Raw genomic sequence first — 12,875 nt, 5'->3', positions numbered from 1 at the left:
CCCTTCCCCTTCCCCTTCCCCTTCCCCTTCCCCTTCCCCTTCCCCTTCCCCTTCCCCTTCCCCTTCCCCTTCCCCTTCCCCTTCCCCTTCCCCTTCCCCTTCCCCTTCCCCTTCCCCTTCCCCTTCCCCTTCCTCTCCCCCTCCCCCTCCCCCTCCCCCTTCCCCTCCCCCTCCCCCTTCCCCTCCCCCTTCCCCTCCCCCTTCCCCTTCCCCTTCCCCTTCCCCTTCCCCTTCCCCTTCCCCTTCCCCTTCCCCTTCCCCTTCCCCTCTCCCTTCCCCTCCCCCTTCCCCTTTTTCCTTTCCTTCCTTATTCTTTGGTTGGTTTTGTTTTATTTGATTTAGTTTTATTTTGTTTTGTTTTGCTTTGTTTTGTTTTTATTCTTCCTTTTTTTTTCAATTGTTATTGTTGAATCTTGTTAAGTCATAGTCAAAGTATCTTGTTCTGTATCATGGGTGTATAGGAACAACAATGTGGGTGTACAAATTAGACTGATCAGTGTTGCAAGAGTAAATAAACACAGTTGTTTCTTTTTGTGAGAAAATATGAAGCCCACTCATTCAAAGTTTTAGTTCTATCTGTAACACTTAAAGGTATTTCTAAGTAAGTCTTAGTAAAATAAAATCTCAAGCAAACAACCCATTAGAGATAGATGACAGCATACTCCACTGCACAAGAAACAGCATTATCTGTTCACCTCCTTACATAGAAAATGATTAACTGCCTTTGGTTAAAGAAGAAACTATGCCTGTGGAACAATTTTGCAAAGACCAAAATAATAAAAAGAGGGATATTCATATAAAATTAACATCATTCATTGATAATGTGTAAAAAGTGCCTCATGTCAGATGATACCTTTAATATTTTACAAAAGGATAAAGCTGAATTATTCACTGCTTTTAATATGTCAGGTCTTAACCTGTTATTTCAAGTGTTTCTGTTAAAGATTAATAATCTAAACAGGCTAGTTCTTCCCAACTTCTATTAAAACAATCCCTAAGTCACAAATCAAAATCAAAATCAAATGAACATTAGTGTTATTGTTGTGTGTGTTCCTTGCAATGTTATTAAAATTTATGGCTTTTAAAATATATTCATAAATTCATATGGAAGTACAGTGTTCTTTAGAGTTTGTTAATATGAAACGCAAGAAGTGGAATACGTGTAGAAGGGCCCTGAGGGAGAGGAGTGGTCCTTTCTTTCCTTTCAAACAAGTAATTTTGCAAACATAGTTTTATATTATATGTGCTGGTAGGTCTTATTAATCTGAAATCAGCGTTTACAGATATGTTCAGTTCTTACAGATATGTCTACATGACAGCTGACTTACTGGACAGCACCAAGTAGTAAATTCAATGGCCATGTTCTTTTGATTCTGCAATTCTTCATTAGCTGAAGGAAGCACAGAAATTTTGGAGGGATCTAGCTTCACACTGCCCTGAGAATCAGTTGTGATTTAATACCATAATAGTGCATACAGAACATACAGAAGAGCTTGCTTGGTGCTGTTTTCTGCATGTGAATCAAACCAGATATTTACTAAGTGCAATATTTAAATATGCAACATGGTTTGTTGTGTATCCTGGCTACATGACTCCAAACTCTGTCTGGTTCCCCTACTTCTGTTTCTCTATTTTTCTTCATTTTTTGTGTCTTTCACTGTGCCTGTAATGCCATCTTTTATCATTCTTTTATGTTTTTTACCTATAAACATTTTTTGGTTTTTGGGTTTTTTCCCCCTCTTCATCTCAAAGGGTCATCAACAAATTTCTTTAATACCATGGCAGTTTTGTACAAACAGATATGGAAACTATGAAGAGGTACTAATACTATGTGTAACCAGGTAATTTTAAGGTTTTTTTTGTAAGACTCACATGCAGGTGGACCTGATGTGAGAGATGACTTGTAGCTCCCTGAAACGAGGACTGAGAAGAACAGCCTGAGAGAAACAATTTACAAATCTAAGTCACTTAAGTCCCTTATTTGAGTGGGACATGACATCTCAAAACTATTAAACATGAAATTCCATTTACAGGCTTTTGAAAATTTGGAAATCAGTTGATTTAGAGAGCTGTAATCATAAGCCAGTTGGTTGACTTTTCCACCATCAGTTTCCTCTTACTGATAATGTGTGTGCTCTTCATGGAAGTCTGCTTAGAGCTTGCAAGAGTTTTTGGTGAATTTGTTCCATTACACAATATATCCTAATGCCCTAGTGCTAGGGCAGTGTCACTTCTGTATGCAACTCAGGAGTAGCAAGCAGGTTGCTCCTGAGGACAGCACCCAATCTATTTTAAATTGCATTAGTCAAAGCTTATGCTACCATTCACACATTATTAGAAATTGTTACAATATTAAATTCTTCTAATTATTTGATAACAGAATTAGATATTTAAATCACTTCTGAGGCAGTGGGAGTTCACTTAAACCTTTTGTCATCTCAGAGATTTCCTGAAGGAACTTTAATTTGCAAGAGCTTCTGTTATCCACAAATCCTGTGAAAAGGCACCATTTTTTTCCATGCAATTGCTGTGATTACCGTGAACTAATTCATAAAAATAGCTAACAATCATTCAAGGATTCAGAAACTAAAATGACTTTGCTGCATATTTGGCAAAAATGATAAATACAATGATGGCTTCTATGGAGTTGCACAAAACTACTTTAAAAGGATAGAAATTTGGAGAAAACAAGGTAGATTATCCATGAAATGCCAGTTTTCTCATCTTGCATGACGACCTCATGATACTGCCTTTTATGTAATTGTGAATAGTTAAATAATTTTAGCTAAAACTTTATCTGAAATTCACCTGATATAGATAATTTCTGTGGAAAACTTCACCAGAGGCTGTATTTCTAACTTGGCCACGTAATAAACAACTGAAAATAGTTTCTTAGAATGGGAAATACTTCATAGGCTTAATAACAAATCGTGTTGAAATCTTGATGATAAACCTCCACTGGACGCTGGCTTCAAAAATAGGTCTTGGAAAAATGATCCTGTAGAGGGAGCCAGATCCCACTGTCAGCAGCTCAAATATTAAAGAACCATTTTGATAAGATCTTTTCCCTGAAAAGAAAAACAAGCTTAGCCACAGTCAAGGGAACAAAATAAAGTAAGTTTAAATGATGTTTAAATGACCAGTTTCTACTGACAGAATCCTCTATAGATTTAGAATTAGAAGATTGCATAGTTAGCTCAATCTCCATGTAGGTCTTGTGCCCACTTTAGAAATACTACTGTAAAGCACCATTTCCACACTTCTACTGTGTTTAAGCTGTGCAAAGATGCATGAGGAAGAAATTCCACCACTTATTTTCTTCTGACTATTCTTTCTTTATGAGGATCTGTACTCAAATGACTAAAATGATTTTGTGGATATAAGCCATTTTCAAAGGCACAAAAAATAGGTATGGAATTGTTATGTACCCTTCTGATTAACTTTTCAGCAGAACTCGTAGAAGACCTGATGACTGTAATGGCTTGGCAAACTGCTTTTAATTTAGGCTGGGTATTTCCAAGCAAAGGAAGCATATCTCTGTCACTGACTTGAAGCACAAATTCCCAAAGATATTTAGAAGCTTAATGACTGTTGATATCAATGAAAGTTAGGTATTTCAATACCATTAGTAGTCTCTGATTGAAGAGACTGCTTCCTTTAATAAATTCATAACTACTGGAGCAGAAATATGTGTTTAAATACACACAAATTACATTATATCTACTGGCTGAGTTCAGGTTTTTATAATGCCTGTAGGTAAACTATCCTCCTTCACATTTTCTCTTTTATTTTCCCCCAAATATGTTAGAATCAATATTTAATCTGTGTGCTTGATGTTCTTGATTTTGTGGATGTAGGTAACATTTGTCAAAAAAATGGAAGATGGAAGTGGAAATTTAAATCTTTTACCTCAGTACTAATTTAACAATTTTAACCACAGCTTCAAAAAAAAGCAAAGACATGATGGATAATTTGAACATTAAATGAGAGAACAGAAATCCAAAGATTTATGTAAATGTATCAGCAATTACAAATTAGGACACGTACTAGGACACATACTAATCAAAACATGTACTTTTGAGATAGTAGAATGTCTCAGCATGTATTTTTCACAGAATCACAGAATCATCTAGGTTGGAAAAGACCTTGAAGGTCATCTAGTCCAACCATTGACCTAACACTGACAGTTCTCAACCACACCATATCCCTAAGCGCTATGTCGACCCTACTCTTAAACACCTCCAGCGATGGAGACTCCACCACTGCCCTGGGCAGCCCATTCCAATGCCTAACAACCCGTTCTGTAAAGAAATGCTTCCTGATATCCAGTATAAACCTTTCCTGGCGCAACTTAAGGCCATTCCCTTTTGTCCTATCACTTGTTACTTGGTTAAAGAGGCTCATTCCCAGCTCTCTGCAACCTCCTTTCAGGGAGTTGTAGAGGGCGATGAGGTCTCTTCTCCAGAGTAAACAACCCCAGTTCCCTCAGCCGCTCCTCGTACGACATGTGCTCCAGACCCTTCACCAGCTTCGATGCCCTTCTCTGGACACGCTCGAGTAATTCAATGTCCTTTTTGTAGTGAGGGGCCCAAAACTGAACACAGTCATCGAGGTGTGGCCTCACCAGTGCCGAGTCCAGGGGCAAGATCACTTCCCTGTTCCTGCTGGCCACGCTATTTCTGATCCAAGCCAGGATGCCATTGGCCTTCTTGGCCACCTGGGCACACTGCTGGCTCCTGTTCAGCTGGCTGTCAGTCAACACCCCCAAGTCCCTCTCTGACTGAATTACTCTGTACTGAAGTTTGTAGAATGATACTGACACAGATATTTTGACTAATCAATTTCTGTGCATCACAGTGGAGTTTAACAGGATGTTGACCTTGACCTCAACTTTTTGAAAATTTTAACGTAAGTGCTAACCAGCTGGTTGACCCAGTGTCTTTATGGGCAATCACACAAATCCTTTAAAGATGAAACTTGGCAAGTGAGGAGTATAGTAACATAACAGAAACAATTTGAGTTTGTTAAGTGGTGTTTTACTGGCTGATGGATATCAAGGTTTGCTTTTTGTTACAGGATATACAGATCTGAGTATTGATACTGACAGATCTTGTACAAAACTCTTCTGAAAATGAGCCATGCAGATGGCTCCAACAGAGTTCTCAGCTCTGAACCACAAAAGATAGAAAACATTTTGGATCAGTGGCTAAAGGCCGCAACAATTAGGGAGAAGGAAAAACCTGGAAAAAAATGCTGGTTGGTCAGAGAACTTTTCTTACTTGACAAACTTGTAGCTATCAGCAGTACACAGATACGTTGTACATGGTCTTTGGGATAAATCTAAGGCATGTTTTGGATTCATCTTAGTTTTAGGATATATTTTCTTTGTTAATCTAAAGAGATGTCTGAAGTTCATCATGAGGACTGCTTATACTATTACATGCCAAGGAAATGGCCATTTTTTGGTATTGTAATTTAGAGCAGTCTTTCACCTGCAGTATCATGATGCAAAGAAAGTGATCATGCATAAGGTTACTGTTAGGACGCTGATCACTGATGAATTTTGACTGTATACAGAAAGATAGCCTGAACCATAATTTTATCTTCTAGAATTTCTTGAATCTTCATCCAGAGTAAATTGCCCAAAAAAACCTTTATCTTTAAATTTTATGGAAACTTCCACTCCACTCTGAAAAGGATTTAAAGTGGTAGGTGCCTTAATGAAAACATGACCTCTTTAGCAATCAGGCTGATGTTGCTTACTCCAAAATAATACATAGCAATATATAAACCAGTATGAATAATATAAAGCAATAATATCAATTTAGTATAAAATCTGACATATTGCATCCTTTTAAGTTATAATTTTATAGATTTTTCCTTAAAGTCATTCTTTATCCTGCAATATTTCACTTTTAAGAAAATATACATTTTTTTTCAGAGAACTGTAGTTATTTTCAATCTAAATCTACCCTCTTTCTGTTTAAAACTGTTCTCTCATCCTGTTTCTTGTCCTTGTTCTCTCTTGTCCTGTACAGGCCCTAGTACAAAGTCACTATCTTTCTTATAAGGTCCCTTTAAGTATTGAAAAACCACAATCTTTTTTTCTCCAGGCTGAACAAGCCCAACTCTCAGCCTTTCTTCACAGGAGAGGTCTTCCATCCTCTGATCATTTTTGTGGCCCGCCTCTGGACCTGCTCTAACAGGTCCATGTCTTTCTTGTGCTGGGTGCTCCAGAGCTGTATGCAATACTCCAGGTGGGGTCTTACCAGAGCAGAGAAGGGGAGAATCACCTCCCTTGCCCTGCTGGCCATGCTTCTTTTTATGCAACCCTGGATATGATTGCATTTCTGGGCTGCAAGCACACACTGCTGACTCATGTCCAATTCTTAATCCACCAGTATTTCCAAGTCCTTCTCTGTAGGGCTGCTCTCAATCCATCCATCCCCCAGTTTGTATTGATTTGGGAATTGCCCTGACCAAGGTGCAGGATGTTGCACTTGGACTTGTTGAACTTTATGAAGTTTACGTGAGCTTACTCCTCAAGCCTGTCAAGGTCCCTCTGGATGGCATTCCTTCCCTCAAGCAAATCAACTATCAGCTTGATGTTATCTGCAGACTTGTGAGGGTGCACTCAATCCCACTATGTCATTGATGAAGATATTAAATAATATTGGTCCCAGTAAGGACCTTGAAGGACACCACCATTGCTGGTTTCCATGTGGACATTGAGCGATTGACTATAACTCTCGGGACGTGGTTACCCAGCCAGTTCCCTGTCCATCTAACAGTCCCTTGGTCAAACCCATACCTCTCCTATTTAATTACAAGAATGTTGCAGAGGACCATATCAAGGGCCTTACATAAGTTGTAGTGGGTGACATGAACAACTCTTTCCTTCTCCACTGATGCAGTCACTTCATTGGAGAAAGTCACTAGGTTAGTCAGGCACAATTTGCCATTGTTGAAGCCTTGTTGGCAGTCTCTAATTTCTTCCCTGTCTTCCATATGGTTCAACGTAACTTCCAGTAGGATCTACTCCATGATTGTACACCTCACAGAAGTGAGGCTGACTGGTCAGTAATTCTCAGGGTCCTCTTTTTTAACTCTTTTAAAAAATGTGCATGATGTTTCCCTTTTTCCAGTCACTGGGGACTTCATCTGAGTGCCATGACTTTTGAAATATGATTGAGAGTGGCTTAACAACTACATCAGCCAGATAACTGGATTTCTGTCTATGCACCCATAAATTTCTCAGGAATCTTGTAGGATTGTAATCATATGTTGAGATTTCCTACAGTGCTTAATTTGATTTGATTTAATTTACCAGGGGACCCAAAGGTGATACAGTCACACAGAAAGACACTAATTGCATAAGCTTATTTTTCATCAGGATCTAGGTTAAAAATGTATTACAAGAAGCTCATGAAGAAAATATGCATACCGTCTTCACTAGCCAAAAAGAATAGGTTTTGCGTGTCTGTGTTTTCTTCTTTTTTTTTCTTTGAAGAAGTAACATACATTTTTTCTGACTTTTCCATCTTTCAGAAGAGTATGAATAGCTTTTATAGGCCAATAACATTTCAAAAAAAATCCCTCTTAACCCTGTGTGTAAATTGTCAACAAGAGCACTAAAATATCAATTGACCACTGTTGCTCTTCCTGTTGCCCATTATAATTCAAAGAAGTATCAAAATATAAAACATAGTTTGAAGGAGCAAAAACTGGCCTGATTTTTTTTCCCAATTACTTTGAATCTGCTAACAGGCAACAGAGTTTCTGTTGCAAAAATATATGCTCAAATAGATTCAAAGTAAAATATACTAAAATGTGGAGGGTTAATATATTTATAGGGCTTTTGACTCAGTTCTTGTATTGGTGGAATTGCATATATGCCTTTACTCTGTATTTGTATAATTAGTGTGTTATCTCCATACGTGTATTCTCCACATATCTGTTATTCCACTGTAGTAATTTAAAAGCATTTCTTCCCCTGTCTGTATTCCATTTCTGGAAATAAAAGAACATCTTGATTTGTCCCTTAAAATATATTGATGAACTTCTATAGGACTTTTTCTGTAATTTTCTGTAATTGCTAGGGAAAAGTAGTTTTTGCAGGCTAACTTTTCTGTGCTCTGCCCAGAGATACTATTTGGCATATTTGAACATTACAACACTCTTGCTTTCAGGAATACACCTTTGTGAATGCTTGCTTTCTTCATAAAGTAAAACCATAGGCTTCTGATTCTCTGTGTCATCACTCACTCACTGAGTTATTGATTAGGTCCTAACAGAAATAAAACGTTACCATGACAAAGTGTCAGAAGTTCCCTGATGTGATTATCTCCTAAACCATGCTTTTGCTCTACAATATGTAGAATTCTGATGTCAATTTTTTCATCAAGTGTTAAAAAGATGAACCTAGTAAGCTTAAAATAATTACTTCTCCACAGAGAAGTAATTAGTTACACTGTAAATATTAAAGCACATATCTCTGGCAGGTTATAAAGTATCAACTCTGCTCACTTTTGTGTCTGTTGATGACAAGAAAAGTGAAACTGTATGAACTCAGTTGAGAACTGAGTTTGATATGTTTTGCATCATTTCTCTCTGCAAATTTTGAAGTACTTATTTAAATTCTGATAAGTTCATCTGCCCAGCCTCAGCACATATGGGATAATGCTATTCTCTTACATAATTGCTTCTCATTGAGGCGGTAGGGAGTCCCTTGAAAAGAATAAAACTGCTGAGAACTTAGCTGGTGGGAGATTACATAGAATCAGAGCTTTGCCTCTGATTTCTGATTACCAAAATGTCCATGGGTGAGAGGACTACTTACTTTCTGTTATTTCTGGCCTCAGCTGAATGTAGGTGTTAAATACTATAGAGTTGCTCCTCATTGAGTGTTTTCTCTTTTCTTTCATTTAGCACACCTATCTAGGAGTGGGACGCAGTTCAGTGTTACAAGTTCTCATCTGAAATATGCCTGGATCAAGACCAAGTGGTCTCTCTGAGTGGACTCTCTGCCAAAAGCTTGTAGATGATATTACAGTGATGGAAATGTTGGTGTGCCTCTGGTTTTATGTGGGCCTTGAGAGAATCTGTAGACATGGATTTTGTTAGTGAATTTTTTATGTTCAGCTTCAGTGCTAATCCATTCCAGATGTTCCTCCCTCTTCACTATGCCTGTGTCTTACACTTTGTCTTTATTTTCCCAAGAGTCATCATGGTTGCAGATCATGCCTCAACACTGAATATTTGAAATTGATAAAGAGGAATGTGCCTCTGTAATTCTGAAATTTTTGGATGTTAAGATCTTGACTTTGGAGCCTGTATAATGAAAAAAAAATACATTTTTTGCTTATAGTACATTTTTCTTCATTATGTAATATATGAATGTATTCATGTATTCATTACGTGGCAAGGTTTTGGTAACAGGGTGGGCTACAGGGGTGACTTTGGTAAGAAGCTGTTAGAAGCTTCCCCCATGTCCGATAGAACCAATGCCAGCCAGCTCCAAGATGGACCCACCGCTGGCCAAGGCCGAGCCCATCAGCAGCAGTGGCAGCACCTCCATGATAACATATTTAAGGGGAAAAAAAACTGTACAATGGAAAATTCAGACAAAGTGAGGAGTGAGAATATGTGAGAGAAACAACTATGCAGACAACAAGGTCAGTGAAGTATGAGGGGGAGGAGGTGCTCCAGGCACCAGAGGAGACATTCCCCTGAAGTCTGTGATGAAGACCATGGTGAGGCAGGCTGTCCCACTGCAGCCCATGGAGGTCCATGGTAGAGTAGATCTCCACCTGCAGCCTATGGAGGAACTCACACTGCCAGAGCAGGTGGATGTGCCCAAAGGATGCTGCGACCCCGTGGGAAGCCCATTGTGGGAGCAGGCTCCTAGAAGGACCTGTGGACCCATGGAGAGAGGAGCCCATGTTGGAGCAGGTTTGCTCACAGGACTTGTGACCCTGTGGGTGATCCACGCTGGAGCAGTCTGTTTCTGAAGGACTGTACCCCAGGGAAGGGACCCATGATGAATCAGTTCATGAAGAACTGCAGCTTGTGGGAAGGATCTGCAGTGAAGAAGTTTATGGAGGACTGTCTCCTCTGGGAGGAACCCCACTCTGGAGTAGGGGAAGAATGTGAGGAATCCACCCCCTGAGGAGGAAGGAGTGGCAGAAACAATGGGTGATGAACTGACCACAACCCCCATTCTCCATCCCACTGCACTGCTGGGGAGAGGAGGTGGAGAAACTGGGAGTGAAGTTGAGCCTGGGAAGAAGGAAGGTCTGGGGGGAAGGTATTTTAAGGTTTGGTTTTATTTCTCATTATCATCCTCTGACTGGACTGGTAATAAATTAAACTAATTTCCCCAAGTCAAGTCTGTTTTGCCCATGATAGTAACTGCTGAATGGTCTCTCTCTTTCCTTATCTCAACCCATGAGTCATTCGTTATATTCTCTCTTCCTTGTCCAGCTGAGGAGGGAAGCGATAGAGCAACTTTGGTGTACACCTGGCATCCAGCCAAGGTCAACCCACCACAAGGAGACACGCAAATATCCATTCAAAAATATTAATCTTGTCTGTTGATAACCTGTAAATGGAATACTGTTTCCAAGAAGTAGTGACATGATGATGTTTTCTATGTTAAAACAAAGTTTAAAATATTTTATTTAATTTATATTTTTTTTTATCCTTTTGTTTATTTCTGTATACAGTTTCATTACTGCCTTGGAAGTAATTAGTCAGTGAGTGGATAATTCCCCATTCAGTCTTATAGAAAAGAACTTTCAGAATTATTTCAATGTCCATGTTTCTGAAGCCTCAGGTCCATGATCCTTACAAACAAATCTCTCATTGTTTTCACAATTGAAAGTGGCACTGGTACATTAATAGCATAATGCAAAGCTTTTATTGTACTTTCAGTGTTTTATTTTAGCTTAAACATGGAATTCTGGAAAACAGTGCTATCTAATTTGCTGACACAGTCCAGTAATCCACTTCATAACTATGATAACTATGCTATATTAATTACTACAATGTTATTACATCAATCCTGTTATCACTGATATTACTGTATACTTATATAGCTTCTACAGCAGACAGTATTTCTTGTTCATAGATGCCATACTGAAATTATCTTCTTTGGCCCCACTTCTTGCTGTTATATTTGACAGTTTGCACTGAGCAATGAATAAATTCCTTATTTGTGAACTGTAATAAGTTGTACATTAACAATTCTTTTCTGTTTTGATTCTATCTTCTCAGTTCACTTCATGGAGTGCAAAAACTGTGGATAATGACTAATGTAGAGACTGGCAATCTATGTAGTTGATTTCTACTCTTTGTTTTTTCATAGCTAAGTACTTCAGTAATCAAATTGAAAGGTGAAAGATCTAAGACCATCTTTAACTTGTTCTCTGCAATTTTTTTCTGTCTTCATTTTCATGTCTAAGAATTTCTGTGTTTATTTCCAGTTCCAATACATGCTTGTGATGTTGTCCTGTAATATTCTCAGCAGCTCCGAACATACCACCAGATCTCTGCAATAAAGGTCTCCTCGTGCTGCAGCCCCTCTCAGTCTAAGGGCTTGTGAATTCTGCTGAGGCTTTATGTGGCAATTTAAAGGCCATGCCAGAGTTTGCTTGCCATCATATTCTAAGCTCTCCCTGCACATAATATAACCCAAACATCTTAAAAACTGCAGACTAATACCCTTGAATGAGGATTAATATTTATTTTAATTTTTAAAAATTTTAATATTAATATTTATTAATATTAATTACACTCTCAAACTTTTATTTCAGGTGAAGGGGTCAGTGGCAACACAATATGAAAACATTTACCTTTCCTTTTGACCAATTTTGTGTAGAAGAAAAGGTTATTACAGGCTGAATTTGCAATTGGAACTTGCTTTCAGTTGACTTTGCTTAATCTTGCTGTATAAATATTGATTCTTCCTTTCCATTAGTTATGCAATCAGTGGATGAAATAAAGAATGGTTCTTGAAATAAGGATACCTGATAACTCTGCCTCACAGCTGCAGGAGTAGAGTTTTAGGTTAAATACAAGAAAAAACTGCAAACTAAACTCCAACAAAGAATCATATTAGTAGAAAACTGGGATGACAAATGGTTAGGCCTTGAAATATATATGAACAGGGTATATTTTTAAATAAATGTATAGTGACTGCAGTGTCCAAAGACAGATGATTAAATTAGTCCACATCCCAAAATCTTGCATTGCAACTGTGACTGCTGGATATCAGTAGAAGGCTTATTGAGTCAAAGAATGAAAAGTTTAACAAATGTAGGCCTAATCACAAAAAAAGGACTGAGTATTACAGAAATTTCACAACATGTCAGTGACAAAATGAATACTGTAACACAGGAAGCCTCTCCAATTAAGCAGGGTATTTGTCATAAGAAAAAAGGACATTGTTCAATCATGAATGTGTCTGTGGTAAAGTAGGAAAAGTTTACCATTAAAAAAAAAAGTGTAGAGTTGCTATTTTGAAGCAGGAGGCTCGTGGATACCAGCAGCTGTTCCCTCATTTTTCGTTGCATGTCTCCACAGTAGAGTGGGTTAAGAAATGCTGATGGTGCTCTTTCCAGTGGTTTTGCTTTCCTTCATCAGTTTATGGGCTATTTTGACTTGATTTTTGCTGTCACAAAAGCTGGAGAAAATAATTTTTCAACTTTTTTCCTTCAGTGGGCTTAATGGGCTTTTCAACCTGTATCATTCTTTGTTCTTGAGCACATTATATAGTTCAAACAACACCAAACCACGGCATACTAAGTGACAATAATTTTGCTTTATGACTGAATTTTGCAGTACTTCAGCAAATGTTTTGCATTAAACAAAAGGAA

Source organism: Strix uralensis, chromosome Z (genome assembly GCF_047716275.1).
Source record: "Strix uralensis isolate ZFMK-TIS-50842 chromosome Z, bStrUra1, whole genome shotgun sequence".
NCBI classification, from domain to species: domain Eukaryota; kingdom Metazoa; phylum Chordata; class Aves; order Strigiformes; family Strigidae; genus Strix; species Strix uralensis.
The sequence above is the reverse complement of the archived record's forward strand: the minus strand, read 5'-3'. Positions refer to the sequence as shown.